Source organism: Vombatus ursinus, unplaced genomic scaffold, assembly GCF_900497805.2.
Source record: "Vombatus ursinus unplaced genomic scaffold, bare-nosed wombat genome assembly UNPS02014821.1, whole genome shotgun sequence".
NCBI classification, from domain to species: Eukaryota; Metazoa; Chordata; class Mammalia; order Diprotodontia; family Vombatidae; genus Vombatus; species Vombatus ursinus.
In genome coordinates, this window is record NW_020954599.1 from 27,099,196 (window position 1) to 27,116,552 (window position 17,357).

Here is a 17,357-nt window from a genome sequence, read left to right on the forward strand (position 1 = left end):
TCAATAGATTGAGAAAAAGCTTTTGTCAAAATATAGCACTAATTCCTATTAAAAACATTAGAAAGCATAGAAACAATGGTGTTTTCCTTAAAATGATATGAGGAGGGAAAGAAAGTAGGGAGAAAAAATTTGTACTCAAAATTTTACAAAAATGAATGTTGAAAACTATTTTTACATGTAATTTAAAAAGAAACTATTAAGAAAAAAGAATTGGCTAAATATTAGAAGAGGTAAAAAAAAACCTGCAGAAAATATTTAGAGCTTTTAAAGGTATGGTATGGACACTCATGGGGTTCCCCAAAACACCAGGAGTCTACAAGGTCAATACTATTTTTATAGTAATACTAACATGTTCAATTTCTAATAAGGCATACATCAGTAGATATAACTCACAAAAACAAAAGCTCTTTGGAGGTTTCTAAATGATTTTATGCAGTGAAATGGGGTCCTCACACTAAAACATTTAATATCTGAGCCAAATAGACAAAAGTTACATCAATTAACATATGTTTATTATTTAACTTATGTACTAGACTCTGTTTGATAAACTGAGGACAAAAATTTAATAAAAAAAATGAAACAGTCCCTACTGTTAAGGAATTTATATTCTATGCCATGGGAAAATCAGGTACATATATAAGGGTATAGAATAAATATGCAAGGAATAAATACAAGATAAATGCAAGGCACTAAAATTTCAAGATAATGAAAATGGGCCCTACCAGGACCAATTAATTTTGCATGAGTAAAAAAAATCTTTCATACGGTTATCATTGAATATATGGAACAAAAACCTAACAACAACAAAAAAACCACCAAGAAACAAAAAAACTTTTGTTATGTTTTCATTTTGGATCCTGAAAGGCACAGAATAAATAGTATTTCTGTTTACATATATATATATAATGACAAAATCAACTTTTGGTAAAAAAAAAAAGTCTTCAGATAAAAATGCTTAAGGAGTGACACAGACTGTTCTGAGGACCTAAGAGAAAAGTTTCCCTCAGATAAATGTACTGGGAGAACCTGTTTGAAGGCAGATTAGTGTCTGAGGGAAAAGATGGTTGCAGGAAATTTTCATTTGGCGGCTCATTTATAAAATGACTGTTATCTACATTTTGAAAGATATAACTGAGAAATTATACGTCACATGACTTTTGGGATGCTATGTGATGATTATATATGGATGATTGGAATCACACATGACAGAAAGGTAGATTATTTTTTGAGTTTCACATCATAAGGTAGAGGAGATTCACTAAATCATAAGGATGCACTGATTTAAGAAATTTAAGAAGACTAGAAAAAAAAAGATGCACAGAAAAGAAAAAGATCAGAAGAAGCCAGGGGACAGAAAAAATGTAAGGCATCTGGAGGATGGTGCATACAGAAGAAAGAATATAGATCCAGTAAGGCACAAATGAAGTTCACAGGCAGGCTTTGCAGCTGAGGTGGAGCTGGGTGATGGGAAGATTGAGTTGTAGCTACTGGAACATGATTGTTAGGAAATCAGTATTCTCTGCCATGTTTGAAGAGCAGACTTAGCTTATTACATTCTGTTACCAGTCACCCTCTGAATGAAGGAAAACTTCTCAGTGTTCTCTCTTTTGCTCTTTCTTGACCTCTATCACTTAAGAGAGGGAGGAGCAGAAGGTAAAGATAGGCTTTGCATCAACTTTGCTGTGAGGTATGGTGACATGCTTTGCTAAAAGAGTATAATTATCTAGCACTATGGTGGGGATGAACTTGGTAATAATTCAGCAGCCCAGGTGGAGAATGGTGAGAACCTGAAGGTGAAACTATATCAGAGAACCTTTGTTTCTTCACTGTCCCTTTCAGCCACCAAAATATCCACTGAACAAAGTGGTAATCTCTTAGACTTCTATTTTATATATTAATGGAAACCCCTAGGAGTTTGTTGGATATACATGTTAAATAGCACTGCAGTTTTACCCAGCAGGTAATGCATGGTATAGATTATTCCCTAAAGAGATCAAGGAAAACAAACTCATCATGCAGGGTAATGGTTTGCCCTGGACACATGGTTTACCTCCTCACATGCCACCCTGCTAAGTTCCATAAGTATATGCCCATTACCCATTTGCCCTTACAGATTCAGTATTCATTGATGGGAGAGGTGTGGCATGAGTTTATGGATATTCAGATTATCCTACCTTATCAGTTTTTTGAATAAGTGCTATAATTATTTTTTTGTTTTTGCCTTATTTGTCACATTTTATTAAAAGATTAAGTTCAATTATCATGACTGATTTATGCAAATGAGGAATACATCATTAGAGACCAAAGAATTAATGTAGTCAGCAGGAGGAATATATCCCTTCAGGTGGGTTGACTTTTAAGACCCAGAGAATTGAGTTGTAAACACATGTTTCTGGTTCTGGCTGCCCCCTTCCCTTAACTGGGAAAATTGCTCAGCTTTGCTTCTGTGAGTTTATATTGCTAAGAGTAAGTCAATAAAGAGCTAATGACTGAAAAGTATTGGGTACCATACCTGGGCTACTGACCATTACTAAAGTTTGTTTACATATGAAAATTCTATATTTCTATACAAAATTTGCCATCTAGTCTCATTATATTAAAAAAATAGCCATATTCTATTTGAAAATTATAATCAGAGGAGAAAGAGGAGGGACAATAGAGGTAGTGGACTTAGCTTTTTTTCTAAGTCTGTGCTAATTAGTTAGCTGGATAGCAAAATCATAATCAGAACAATTTGAGCACCGTAAAATAAATTTTTATTTTTACTACTATGACTTCAACTACAACTACTACTACACTCTACTACTGCTACTGCTGCTGCTGCTACTACTACTACTGCTGCTACTAATACTGCTGCTGTTACTACTATTACTACTACTACTACTACTACTACTACTACTACTACTACTTCTACTACTACTACTACAACCTATGTCATAGCCACAATCCTGCTAAGTATATTTTAAATCAACTCATGGTTTTTCAAAATCTAAGCATTTCTGCCTAGAAAGATAGAAGTCCAAACTGACAAAGTCCCCTTTTCATCCTTAATCTCTTATAAGTCATTTGAAATCCTATTTATGTTTCTCAAATGAGGACTCAAATCATAGTTATGATCGAATAAATGTCTATAATTTCCTTCATTAAATCAAACAATAGTATTACTTTTCAGCACACTTTTGGAGTATCATTTTCTTAAAAGCATTCCTTCTTTCTTTCATCACTCTTTTCAAATGTTCTCCTTTCTCACTAATCAAATGTTAACTCAATATATGTCATATTCTTATCATTACACAAATCATTTTTGGTCTCTTGGGAAGAGGCTACTACATTTAGAAACATCAATCAAGGGCCCCTTGCCTTTGTTTGGTCACTTCCCTAATCCAAGGGAGAAGTTCTTCCTCATATGATCAGAGAGGATAAAATGATATTGTTTTAAAATTGATAGATCAAGATGGCAGAGTAGAAAAATATTCAACTGACTCTTTCAAATTCCCCCTTCCAAACAAATCTAAAATAATGCCTCAAATCAAATCCTAGAGTAGCAGAAACAACAAAAGGTCAGGTGAAACAATTTTTTCAGCCTAAGACAATTCAGGAGGTTGGCAGGGAAGGTCTTTCTCAATGAGGGGATAATTGAGCTTGAAGGACAGTGCAGGCCACTTAGCACAAATGGCATCACCAGCCAAGCAGTGGGTCTTGGAGATGGCTGCATCGGCAGCAGTAGCTTCAGCCCGTGGATGGTGGGTGGGTCAGAAAACTGGTCCAAAAAAGATTTCAGTCTACGCTTTCTTGCTACTGGTTTCTGGACCCTGTTTCATTAGCTACAAAGTCTCAGGGCCAAAAAAGGGCAATAGCACTTGCATTAAAAATGAAAAAGGGACCTTGGCTGGGCCTCCAGGGTGGAAAGGTAGTTGTGGTAGCTCATGGGGGAATAGTGACCCTGGTCTCAATTCCAAGACTAAGAAGTGCATTAGCTATTGTGGCTGGAGGAGAGAGGGAGGACCTGGTCACAGTCTCAGGACCAGGAAGAATGCTTGTGCTGATGGCTAAAGGAAATAAGATCCCTTCCTAGGTAAAGGCCAGATCACAAGCCAGAAGAACAGTGACTACACCTTTCCTTCAATCATACCACCTTGGAAGCCCAAAAACTTAGGGATCCCTGAGCTAATTGTGTAAATAGCATCAAGAAAGGACTGAAGCTTGGCGCAATGCTCTCTCCATCCTGGTTGAAGAGCCCAATTTTAAGATAAAGTTAAAAGTCAAGGTATTGGCTGGAAAAACAAGCAAACAACAACAACAAAAGAACTTGACAATACAAAGTTACTATAGTGACAGGGAAAATCAAGACACAAATTCAGGAGATAATGAAGTCATAACAGCTACATGCAAAGCCTCAAAGAAAAAATTGAATTGGTCTCATCCCCAAAAAAATGCCTTGAAGACATCAAAAAGGATTCTAAAAATCAAATAAAAAAGGTAGGAGAAAATTTTGGAGAAAGAAACAAGAATGATAAAAGAATATGATGGAGAGACAAAAGCTTGATAAATGAGAATCAAAACAATACTAAAGAAAATAATGCCTTAAAATAACAGAATTGGCTAAATGGAAAAGATGTACAAAAATTCACTAAAGAAAAGTGCTCTTTAAGAAGTAGATTTAGTCAAGTAGAAAAAAAAACATACAAAAGTTCACCAAAGAAAAATCTTTCTGTAAAAATTAGAATTGGGTAGGTGAAAACTAATGACTCATGGGGTACCAAAACAATAAAACACAATCAAAATAATGGAAAATTAGAAGAAAATCTGAAATATCTCATTGGAAAAATAACCTGAAAAATAGATTGAGGAGAGATAATTTAAGAATTATTGGACTACCTGAAAGTCATGATGTATATGTATGTGTATACACACACATACACACATACACACACACACACATATACACACATATATACATATATAAAGTACATATACATATATAAGTATGTGTCTGTATATATAGATAGATATAGATAGATATAGATATAGATATAGATATAGATATAGATATAGATATACATATACATATACATATACATATACATATACATATACATATACATATACATATATATGCCTAGACAAAAATATCAAGAAATCTGTTTTGGTATCCTAGAACCAAAAGGTAGAATAGAAATTGAGAGACCCACCAATCACCTCCTGAAAGTAATTTCAAAATGAATACTCCCAGGAATATTATAGCCAAATTCCAGAACTCCCAGTCTAATGAGAAAATATTGAAGGCACCCAAAAAGAAACAATTTAAATATTCTGTAACTACAGTGAAGATCACACAAGATTAAGCAGTTTCCATATTAAAAGACAAGAGGGCTTGGAATGTAATATTCTAGAGGGCAAAGGAGCTAGTTTTACAACCAAGAATCTACTTCTTCCACATCTTCATGTCTTGCTTTCTGTGATGAAGCAAAAGAAATTAAATATAAATTTATATTTTTGAAAAACCATCACAAAGCCCTCCCTATGTTTTCTCCATTCATTATTTTTCCCATGAATCTCACATTATATTTTATTCTCCTTAATAATTCTGCTCTCACATTTTCCAATTTGCTTTAGATTGCTAATGCCCTTCTTAAAATGGTGGACCTGAACTGAATTCAATTGAATTAATTAAAAGAAATAATACTGAATCAACCTGTGGAAAGTACAGATAACAGGACATAAGGTCCCGTTGAAACAGATAGATTAAAAAGAAAATTTAGGTTTTCTTTAGTCAAAAGCTTACAAGACCTCAAAGAGTTTTAAAAAGCAGAATAATCAAGTATTGGCACTTAAAGAAATCCATTCTACCAAGCAAAATTGTTGATCATGATTTAAAGTAATGTCCCTTTAGGCTATCATAGACAACCCTTTAAGATAAGGCAACAAGACAGTGTAATAGATAGGGCACTAAATCTGGAGTAGAGAGGTCTGAGTTCAAGCAAGCCTCAGATATTTCTTTTTAAGTGAACCTGGGCAAGTCATTTAAACCCTACCTCACTTCCCTAGACTGTAAAATGAAGATAATAATAGAAACTATATTCCATGGTTGTTGGGGTGATAAAATGTGATACTATTGTTTAGCACCTTTGAAAACCCTAAAGTGCTATATAAAGATCAATTATGTTAGTTGTGGTTTACTGAGAGGAATGATAAAAGTACTTCCCTGTAAAGAAAAAGAAATTATTCAACTTGAGAATAAAACAAATTAGTTCCATTTTCAAAAAAGGCAAGCAGTTTAGTGTTTGAAAGGGGAAAAAAAGAACTTAAGGAAAATTATCCAAATTCATGTTTAAAGAAACAGTTTTCATGGTAAGATTAAAGATATTTGCTTCCCAAAAGGATGGAAAATGAACTTTTTTTATTACAAGACATACATGAAATTACCTTGCAAAGGATGAAAAAAAAAATGATGACCCTTTGGTAATTTAATAGTTTGGTGGCTAAAAGAGACTCTAGTGAAACATTTTTTAACTAAAATTATATAAAATGAAAGAGTTTAGAAGTAGTTTTCAGAGACTCAAGTTATTAAGTGGATACATTTTTGAACTTAGAAATGGCTGAGGCTGCCAAGCACTCGGGTATCTCAATTCATTTGCATGTAATTATTTTTAAGGCTTAAGAGGCTAAAACAGTACAAGTTACTAATTGGATAATGCCTTATAAACTATAGTATCATTAAGGAAGGAGTAGGTATAGATTCCATCAGGAATATTTTGTGATTTGTTTTTTTTTTAACCTCATGAAAGAAAGGTAAGTCACTGAGCACTAAGAGCTTCTGATTTGAGCCATTGAAAGTAGAGAAAAACTGGCTAGAGTCACTAAGAATAGCCATAAAATTAACACTGTACAGATAAGTAAAGGAGTTAATAGGAGTGCTTGGAAATAAGTTGACAGGGTTTGTACCCTTTATTCCACCTGGTTGGAGAAAGACACACTCTCAATGGAATACAAATGAATTGATCCTTTTCTCTTTCTCCAGTTGCCTTTTGTTCTTTTCTGCTCTGTCTTGTGTGAAAGCAGAAAAAAAAAATGGAAATGCAGGCTTTAAAACTTAAGTTTCTGTTTATTTGGCTAACTGACAGTTAGGTGGACTTATTGGAAACCCAGTAAATGAAGAGACGGTTTGGCTTGTTTTCATTGTCCAGAAAGTCACCCTGATAAGCTTTACAATTCTTTGAAGGGAACCAGCTAGGTAATATAATAGCATAACACTTTACCCATGCTTTTTTATGGTTATTTAAAACAACTTGTCCATGCTTCATCATATGAGAGTAGAAGAGAGGGAAGTTTATCTAGTGGGAGACTAGTGAGGATCAGTGTGAATAAACTGGTGACATTCATGTTTACAGTGGAGAGTTGTGAGTTATGCTGAGCAAATAGGGTTTCTTTTTTATGTGCTTCACTAAATGCATAGGTTAGCAAGTGTTATCCAAGTTTAAATATTGATGGGTATATTTGTTATTCTTGCATTTGTCTTACATGAATACCTTTGATGTTATGATTATTGTTATTATTTTCACTTTATTATTAACTAAATGGATATATGTAAGATCTAATAGTGTCATGTTATGTGAGTACTTTAGTGTAAAAATTATCATATTAAGTGAGGGTAGGAAAATTTTCTTTGTAATTGGGTGAAGCATATAGCTTCATAATGGAGTTGAAGTTAAGTTTATTCTAAGAGTTTGGGTGTAGCTATGTAGTGGTATTCCTTTTCTGGGTACCTATACCTTCATATATGAGTGTAGGTTGAAAGAAAAGGGGTGGACATAGCTGGGATATGGCACACAGACCTTATCATAGGACTAAATTATATGAAACTTGATTATAATTCTTTGGCAAATCTCTATGTAAACATTGAAAATGTGCCTACCAATAGAGTACTAGCATCTAGGGATAGTAAATCTGTTCCATTCATAACGCCTCATTGCAAAATATAGTAAAGAAAGAGATAGATGAAAGTAAATATTTATTACAACAGGAAACAGAGTGATTGTGTCATATAGGTAATAAAAATACTATTCATTAGTGATGAGGAAAATAGTCATTGATACTTACAGAACATGATTATTATGAGTAAAATCATGTATTCCTCATTTACCATTGTTAGCACACCTCCATTCATCTCACTAAATATATCCTGGTGTCAGACAAGCCTTAGGACAGAGCTCTTATACTGGAGAAAAGTGTTCATTGAAACATTTAATAGAAATAACATAGTGTATATCCACCTACCCATGTAGCAATTATAGCATCTGAGTTTTTCAGTCTCTGGTAGCTTTTAATTAAAGGTTTAAAATAGATTGTTTTTCTCTTAATTACCTGTTGTTAGCTCTGCTACCATGGAACAGCTGCTTTTGTGTCAGGTTTACTCTCTCCTAATGGCTCTGCAGATCACTTGGTGGGAGCAAAGACCCTCTATCCATGTGATTAGAGTTGTGAGATAATAACAAGGTAGTAACAACCATAAACAGAGCTGAGGAAAATTATTCTTACCACCTCACCTATTGTTAGTAATTTTCTCCATGTATCTGATGACATCATTTCTATGAGAATATTTAGATCTATTCAATCCAATCCAGTCCAATTTAATACAGTTCATGGCTCTCCTACTTAATAGTTGTCTATTCTTAGATGAATCTCTTAACTTCTATGCGTCTAGTTTTCTGTATAAAGAAGAGGTTAGACTGTTTCCTAGGGTTCATTCCAGTTCCAAAATTATGATCCTAAAAATTAGATTCAATTACATAAAATTTATGTAAAAGGAATTATAAAAGGTATTAAGATGAAAAAAAACAATACGTGCTCTGCCCTCAAGGAGTGTACCAATATTGCTAACACTAGTTTAATGTTTAAATTCAGAAAAAAGGAAAGATGAATGAATGGCTGGATATCCTATATAATATAGAGCTGAAATAGCACTCAGGGCCCATTTAGTCACCCCTCCTCCCTTATTTTATAGATGTGACAATTGAGGCTCAGGGATATAAAATGATTTGTTCAAGGGGTTGTATTTGAGCTAATATTGAAAGACAAAGATTTAAACAAACAAGAAGAAAAGAACAAGTGTTCAAGGAAAATCCTTGACATATTGGCTGTATGACATAGACAAGCCACTTAATCTCTTAACTTAACTCAGTTTCTTGAAAAATAAAATGAGATTATCAATAGCACCTACCTTTGAAAGTTGTGGTGAAGATCAAATGAGAAATTATTTTAAATGCTTGGCACAGTGGCTGGCACACAATTGGCAATTAATAAATGTTTCCTTTATTCATCCCTTGTCCCTCTTTCCTTTCCTTTCCTCCCTCCTTCCCTCCCTTCCTCTTTCCCTCCCTCCTTCTTTCCTTCCTTCTTTCCATCCTTCATTCTTTCTTTCCTCCCATAGTGGCAAGCAGATAAGGAGTCTGTGCTTATTCACATTTCAGCAAACTGGAGTCTTATCCTTCTTTAATAATACCTGGGGTGTGAACAAGGAAATAATCACACTACAACAAAGCATGGAGTGGGGGGGAGGAACTGAATAGATCTGATCCTAGGTGGTTAAATTTCCTATTTCACTGAACAACCTTTACTAACAATATCTCAGTGCTAGAAAAACTGAAAAAAAAACATTTTGCAGTGCTTTTTTTTTGAAGTTGGAATGAGAAATGGTGGGTAATTCACTTCAAATAACAGTTTTAGTTATGACTTGCATTATTAGTGGATAGATGCAAATGGAACGCACCATCATACTGCTGAAGTAATTATAGGTTGTATTCAATTTTAACTTGTCACTAATAACAACCTTTTATTATAGGGGTCAGTAACCATTTATATCAAACACTTTTCTCTTCTAGCTTTAAAAAAAATACCTGTAAGTGGAAAAGTATATAGTCATTTTTTAAATATATATGTATTTGCTTGTGTGTGTGTGTGTGTGTGTGTATTCTTTTCTTCATCTTTTCCCCTCCCATTCTCTAATGAGCTTAGATTGACCAAAAATGTTTCACCTGTAAGTTACTAATCCTGGAGTTTATTGTCAGTGTGTGCATTTAGTTGACACTTTTTTTTTCCCATTTATGCATAAGAATCTTTAGGTTTCTAGATGAATGGCATGAATTCAACAAATCCACAAAATCAGTGATCAGTGGATTCTCTTTTTTTTAACACATTTACCAAACATTTATTAAACATCGTGACAAACACTAAGGATACAAATAAAAAGAAGCAAAAACAATCCCTGCCCTGAAGAAGCATGCATTCCAATGGCAAAAGACAATACATAGGATGCCCAGCAATTAGGGATGCTGAACAAGTTGTGGTATATTAATGTAATGGAATACTGTTGTTCCATAAGAAATGATGAGCAGGTGGACTTCAGAAAAACCTAGAAAGACCTACATGAACTAATGCTGAGTGAAGTGAACAGAACCAGGAGAACATTGTACAGAGTAACAGCAACATTGGTTGATGACCAGCTTTGATAGACTTAACTCTTCTCAGCAATGCAAGGATCTAAGAAAATTCTAAAAGTCTTGTGATGGAAAATGCTATCCACATACAGAGAAAGAACTGTGGAGTCTGAATGCAAATTAAAGAATACCATTTTCTCTCTCTTTTTTCTTTCTTGTGGTTTTTCCCTTTGGTTCTAATTCTTCTTTTCAACATAACTAATGTGGGAATATGATTGTATATGTGTAGTCTATATCAGATTGCACACTGTCTTGGGGAGGGGGAGAAAATTTAGAACTCAAAATCTTATAGAAGTGAATGTTGAAAAATGAAAACAATAAATATGTTTTTAAAAACCTAAAAATTTTTTTTAAAAAAGACAATACATAAAGGGGAGCTAAAGGGGAAGAAGAGGGAGGAAGAATAGATGGTGAGGCTGGAAACATTCAGGAATGCAATGCAGTCCTGGAAAGAGCAAGATAATGCCAAAGCTGGCCTATCGATACTCGGGTGGCTTGGGGGGGGGGGAACTGGAGAGGGGGAGAGTACTATTTATTTGATGTTCTGATTGGAGTATAGAAAACATGGCTAGAGATGACCAAGTGTCCTGGAAGTGCACTAATAAACTACATTGTTGGCCACCTCGTGTCCCAAATTACTGGTTTTGCTTGAATAGCTCCATCTGACTGGTTTATTGATTGAGACCAGTAGACATGACCTAGCTTGTTATCAAAAAAAAAATGGTACTTCACTAGCATGTGGAAAATGCATTCCTTGTTCCTTGTGGGCTCTTTGGTTAGCATGTCTTCACTCAATCTCTAACAATTTTTTTTAAAACCGTGTAAACAAGGTCCTGGTTTCTCGGCTGGAGGCTCTGTTACTTTTTTTTTTTTATGGTAATTTTTATTTATTTTTTTGTTTTCAACATTTACTTCCACAAAATTTTGAGCTCCAAATTTTCACCCCATCTCACCCCTCCTTCCACCCCAAGATGGCATGCATTCTGAATATTCCTTCCCCTAGTCTGCCTTCCCTTCTATCTCTCCCCCCCCTTCTCTTATCCCCTTCCCCTTCAATTTTCCTGTAGGGCAGGATGGATTTCTGTATCACATTTCCTGTATTTCTTATTTCCCAGTTGCATGTGAAAACATTTTTTTTAAAACATGTTTTTAAAACTTTGGTTTCCAAATTTTCTCCCTTCCTCCCTCCCCACTCATCCTCATTGATAAGGCAAGCAACTAAATATAGGTTATATATGTGCAGTTATGCAAAACACTTCCGTAGTACACATGCTGTGAAAAACTAACTCTATTTCCGTTAATCCTATCCTGCCCCCCCATTTATTCTATTCTTTCTTTTGACTCTGACCCTCCTCAGAAGTACTTGCTTCTGATTACTCCCTTTCCCAATCTTCCCTCCTCTCTATCATTCAGCTACTCGCTTGTCCCCGTCCCCCCCTCATTTTCCCGGGTAAGACATTTCCATATGAGATATTTTACATTTTGTTCCCTTTTGTTTTTTTATTTGTTTGATTTTGTTTTACTGATTCTTGATGTCTCATAGAGTCATTAGCTTTCACTTGCCCAATTCTAATTTTTAATTAATTCTTTTCTTCAATCACTTTTTATATCTCCTTTTCCATTTGGCCAATTCTACTTTTTAAGAAATTCTTTTCTTCAGAAGATAGTTTCTCACAGCATGTGTACTATGGAAGTGTTTTGCATAACTGCACTCCTTTTCCATTCAGCCAATTGTATTTTTGAAGGACTTGTTGTCTTCAGTCAAGTTTGGTCCTTTTATCTTTCATTTCTTTTCCCAATTTTTTCTTCTACTTCTCTTATTTGGTTTTAAAATCCTTCTTGAGTTCTTCCAAAAAGGCTTTTTGCCTTGGAATCAATTCATATTTCCCTTTGAGGGTTCAAATGTAGGTATAATGACAATGTTATCCTCTTCTGAATTTGTGTTTTGATATTCCCTGTCACCATAATAATTCTCTATGATCAATGTTCTTTTCTTCTTCTTGCTCATGATGTTTGCCTCTTTCCTGGCTTTTAAAGTTGAACTCTCCTGCTGGAGCAAAGGGAGCACTGTTCAAGCTTTTTGTGCTGGGAGTCAGGGGCCTGATCACTGGCTCGGTGTTCTGGGGCCTCAGGTGCTGTCAGCTGGGATCTCTAGGTGTCTGGCAGCTTACTTAATGCTGAGCTTGGATCCTAGTGGTAGTGTCTGGCATGTGCTGAGGCCAGATTGGGTTTTTCTGCATCCCCCCATGACTGAGCTAAAGCATGGAGAGATTTAGCTGCTGGAATACACCTACCCATCTGGAACTACACTGAAGCACTTGGAGGTCCCCTGCTGGGGGATAACTGCCCACACATCGCTGCGTTGGTACATGTGGTGATTCTCTGAGCTGGAGTTGGCCAGTTCCACCTGCTATGCTAAAGTATGTGGGAGGATCCTGGTGTTGGTGTTTTCCTGCTCCACCCTCCTGGGTCTCAGGATCTCCCAGTGGTTCGCTGAGGTAGGGCTTGCTGCTGACTTGCTAGGACACTTCTTATCCTGGAATGTGCTTCCCTTTTATCTTAGTGAAATTGACCTTTTTTGCTGATCCTCCAAATTCCCTGGGCTAAGAGACTACTCCACCTCCAACTTTCTGCCCAGGCTGTTTCCTAGGGCACTATTTTCTGTTGTTTTTTTTTTGTTTGTTTGTTTGCTTGCTTGTTTTGTTTTGTTTTGTTTTTAAAGAGGTCAAAAAGGGAGAGTGATAGTGACTTACTGCTTACTACACCATCTTGGCTTCCAGAAGTTCTCTCCTATTTTTCTTGTACACTGCTGTCATTGGTTCATCCACCTTAATTCCACTCCTTCTATACCCACTGCATAACAATATGCATATTCTCATCTTCTCTTCTATCAAATTATTTCAACAAATTGTATATTCATAGGTCAGTAATCATTTCACTCCAACTTCCCTCCTACTCCTTTACCTTTAAAGCTTCCTTGCTTCTTGTGAAAGCTCAGGGATGAGCTCATTGTCACTCCCTACTGAATTTTCTTTGTTCCCTCATGACCTGATTTTAAAGAGTTCTTTGGAATACAATTATTCTGGGAAGAGTGGGGAAGACAACATATGCTTCTTTCTTCTTTCCTTCTCCAGTATTCTTGGTAAATTGAAAAAATGATTTTAATTATATTTATAAGACTTAGTTAAGTTGACATTGGTTTAATACTCTCCCCACACTGTATGAGTCTCAACTCCTTATTTTTATAACTTCACCCTTCACCTGCATTCTGGGGAAAGAAAAACAATCCTTGCTAAAGATTTTTTGTCTTGTAATTTTGTTGTTGTTGATTTATTTTCAGTCATATCCTACTCTTCATGACCCCATTTTGAATTTTCTTAGCAAAGATATTGTAGCAGTTTGTGACTTCTTTCTCCAGCTCATTTTACAGATGAGGAAACTGAGGCAAATAGGATTAAGTGATTTTTCTAGGGTTGTACAACTAGTAAGCCACTGAGGTGAGATTTGAACTCAGCAAGATCAGTTTCCTTACTCCAGGCCAAGTACTCTATCTACTTGTGCCACCTAACTGTCATCTTGTAATTACCTCCATGCTTTACTCAGGTAGTCTCCAGTTTTTTGAGTCTCAGTTCTATTATTTTAATTCATATCCCCTTTGTCCACCTTTATAACTTCATCCACCACCATTTCACTGAAAGTACTTTAACACACCACCCACTTAACTTGAATTCAAACTGATTCACTCACAGCTCTTGTATACTATGCCTATGTCTACAGACTAATTCTAGCTTCTAAGAATTATTACCATCTCCCAACAAAAAAAAAATGGGGAGAAGTTGAGAAAAGTCTTAATCTACCTCCTCATTAAAATGTCAACCAATCAGGATTGTCTTAGCTTTACTAGGTGACATCCAAATGATGTGTTGTCATGCCATTCAGAGGGAAGACACACTTAAGTTTAAAAGATTGTCAGCCTTCACTCAGGGTCTTTGGTCATTGAAAGAGGTCATTGGCCCAATTTATTGGTTACTGCTAGCCTAACTTGATCATACTTGGAGTCTTGTCTCTCACTTTACCTTCATTTTCAAATATACCAACCTCAAACCACCATCTTCTAGTAGATGTCTTATGTGAAATTTACTACACAGGAAACAATAAAAGGGGGTGGTCATTACAATAATATCCAACAGAGGAACATGGACAAGGAAAATAGTCTACAAAGATAACCTTTATCTCTCTAAAAGGCTCATAGATAAATTATCTTCCTATACTGTAGTCCTAAGTGCAAGGAATTCTTAAGTTGTTATTTCCTTCTTTGACTAATCTCACAAGAAGCTGCTTATTGTTTCCTTTCTGATTCCCTACCTGGAAGGTTTGATAAGCAAGGCTACTATTGCCTCAGGCTCCAGGAAGTTACTTCCCCAGTACTCAGGGAATATTTAGTTAATCCTGAAATCTCATCCAGGTTTGTCCATTGTCATGAAATTGCTCACTGGTCCTTGGATCATTTTATCTCTTCTAAGGGTTACTCTCAGTGGACAGTCTTTTATCTGTCAGCCCTCAAGCTATTGATCTCAAAATTTTCTAGAGAGAAAGATGGGCCTGGATTTATCTGAGCAACAAATGTAAACTTAGTCCATGTATTTAAATCTGTACTATTTGAAATAATTATATAAAATAAGGTAATTGATTCCAAACCAAAAGAAATATATAGCAAAAATTCAAACAATCAGACCACTTTATGAGATTCATACTAACTGGGACTTACCTAAATAGATTTACTGGTTCCAGAAAGCTATCATGTCTATATTCCCCTTCCTCTATTGCATATATAGGATCAGTCATATAGGACCAGTCATGAACATGATGCAGTCTAGAGGTTAAGAGTCCTGAAATCCCCAAATCACGACACCTGGGTCCTGCCTGAAAGAATTCTACCCAAGCCTTCTTGCAGACAAAAACAAGGTTTATTGAAGATTCGCCATATTAGCTAGACTCTTAAGGAATCAGAGCATCTATGGGCTGTTGGCTGATTCTAAGAATCAGAGCAGTGGCTATATTTTAAGAATCTAAGCATCTTAATGGAGGCAAAATGAATCTTATATACAGAAAAACTGTGGGAAGGATCTAGGAGTGGCCAAGTAGTTTATGAGGTAATAGAATTCCAGGGACCTGGACCACTAGTCCAAAGGAGAATGGAGAAGTGGCCTGAGGCCATAGGGAGGTACACAAAGAAAGGTCAGTTGATGGGATTATAGCCTCAGGGGAATGCCAGAGATTTGGCCATGTGGGAAAGACCAGGGTTTTTCCTTTCTAGGCCCAGATCCCAATCCCATCAAACACACATGCATAATTACTTGCTATTCTCTCTAAACTATGTTGGACTTGAATAAACTGGGGTGAAAAATCAGTGAAAGTTTGGAACATAGTTTCTACCTTTTGCAATCTTGCTGTTTTTCATCCTCCATTTTTGTTTTTTGTTTTTTGGTGAGGCAATTGATGTTAAGTGACTTGCCCAAGGTCACACAGCTAGTACATGTCAAGTGTTTGGTCTGAGGCCAGATTTGAACTCAGGTCCTCCTGACTTCAGGGCTGGTACTCTATCCACTTTGCCACCTAGCTGCCCCTCATCCTTCATTTTTGAAGAAGACAAATGGTATCATGGGGGTGGTATCTTGACTCATGAGTAAATTGGATTTAAGTGAGGCAGAGTTGCATGAAGTCATTAGCCTCACTCTTTCCTCCAGAGAAATCTAAATCCAGTGGCAAGAAAAATGTCAGGATGACTGGCAATGGTCCAGAATGCAGTGGATCACCTTGACATCTTTGATATCTGACCAAGCTCTAAGTACTCTAGAGCAACTGCCTCAGCAGTCTTCATGGAATTTCAAAGTGGGAAGTCTTCACATAGTTGGGGTAGATATTCCCTTAATTCACTGATAAATTTGAGGTCTGTCAGTTATCCTCAACCTGGTTTAGCCCATATGCCAAGAGGTTTTTACAGACCTGCTAGTCCTTCATGAAAATCCCATGGTGACGTGTAATAGAAAGTAAAGTACATTGATGAATATAACTTTTTATTTCATGCTTATGGCTGCCTCTCCTCTTTCCATCTCTATTAATTAAAAAATGTCATATTCTGTAAGACTCACCTGAAATGACACCATTTGAAAGAATCCATATCAATTTCCATAGAAGAAAGTGTTTTATTTTTTTGAAGATCTCTCACGACAATGTTTTTAAGGCCCTTCCTTGTCTGTATTATGTTCTTTTTTTTTTTAAATAGTTATTTTACTTCCAATTTCTCATGGAAGATTGTAAACTGTATAAGGGAAAGATAAACACACTTAGGTATACACATACCTACATACACATATATATGTTTATGTACACTTACACACTATATGTTTGTGTTGTGTATTTTTAAATCTCCTTTAGTGTTTGTCCTAGAAAATTGCAGATTGAGGATGTTTATAGAAATGTTTTTTTCTTATATTCTTGTATTCCTGTAACCCTCATTTCTATCTTAGAGGAATAACTCACTTAAAAGGGTTTGGAGATGTAGGGATTGAGGAAGAAATATGTCCAATCAATGTATCTGTAAGATCAAACCAATCAATTATTGTTTTTCAAAGAAATATGAGTCTTGGTAGATGTGTCTAAGAGAATATGGGAGCAGACACTGAAATAATAAACATCTTGTGCTATTTTATTCAGAGAAGGCTGCAGAAAATGTCATCATAAAATAAAGTACTTGATGCACTTTAAAAATATGTCATAGTCATACAAATGCCTTTTTTATTACTATGGAGGAAGACCACAGATGGCTTAATATGCTTATTTTGGTATTTATTCAAATAA

General features: G+C 35.6%; 1 pseudogene; it reads left to right on the forward strand.

Annotated features, from left to right (window-relative positions):
* The first annotated feature begins 3,672 nt into the window (after positions 1 to 3,672).
* LOC114024398 overlaps positions 3,673 to 17,357 on the forward strand; it is a 72,366-nt pseudogene continuing 58,681 nt past the window's right edge.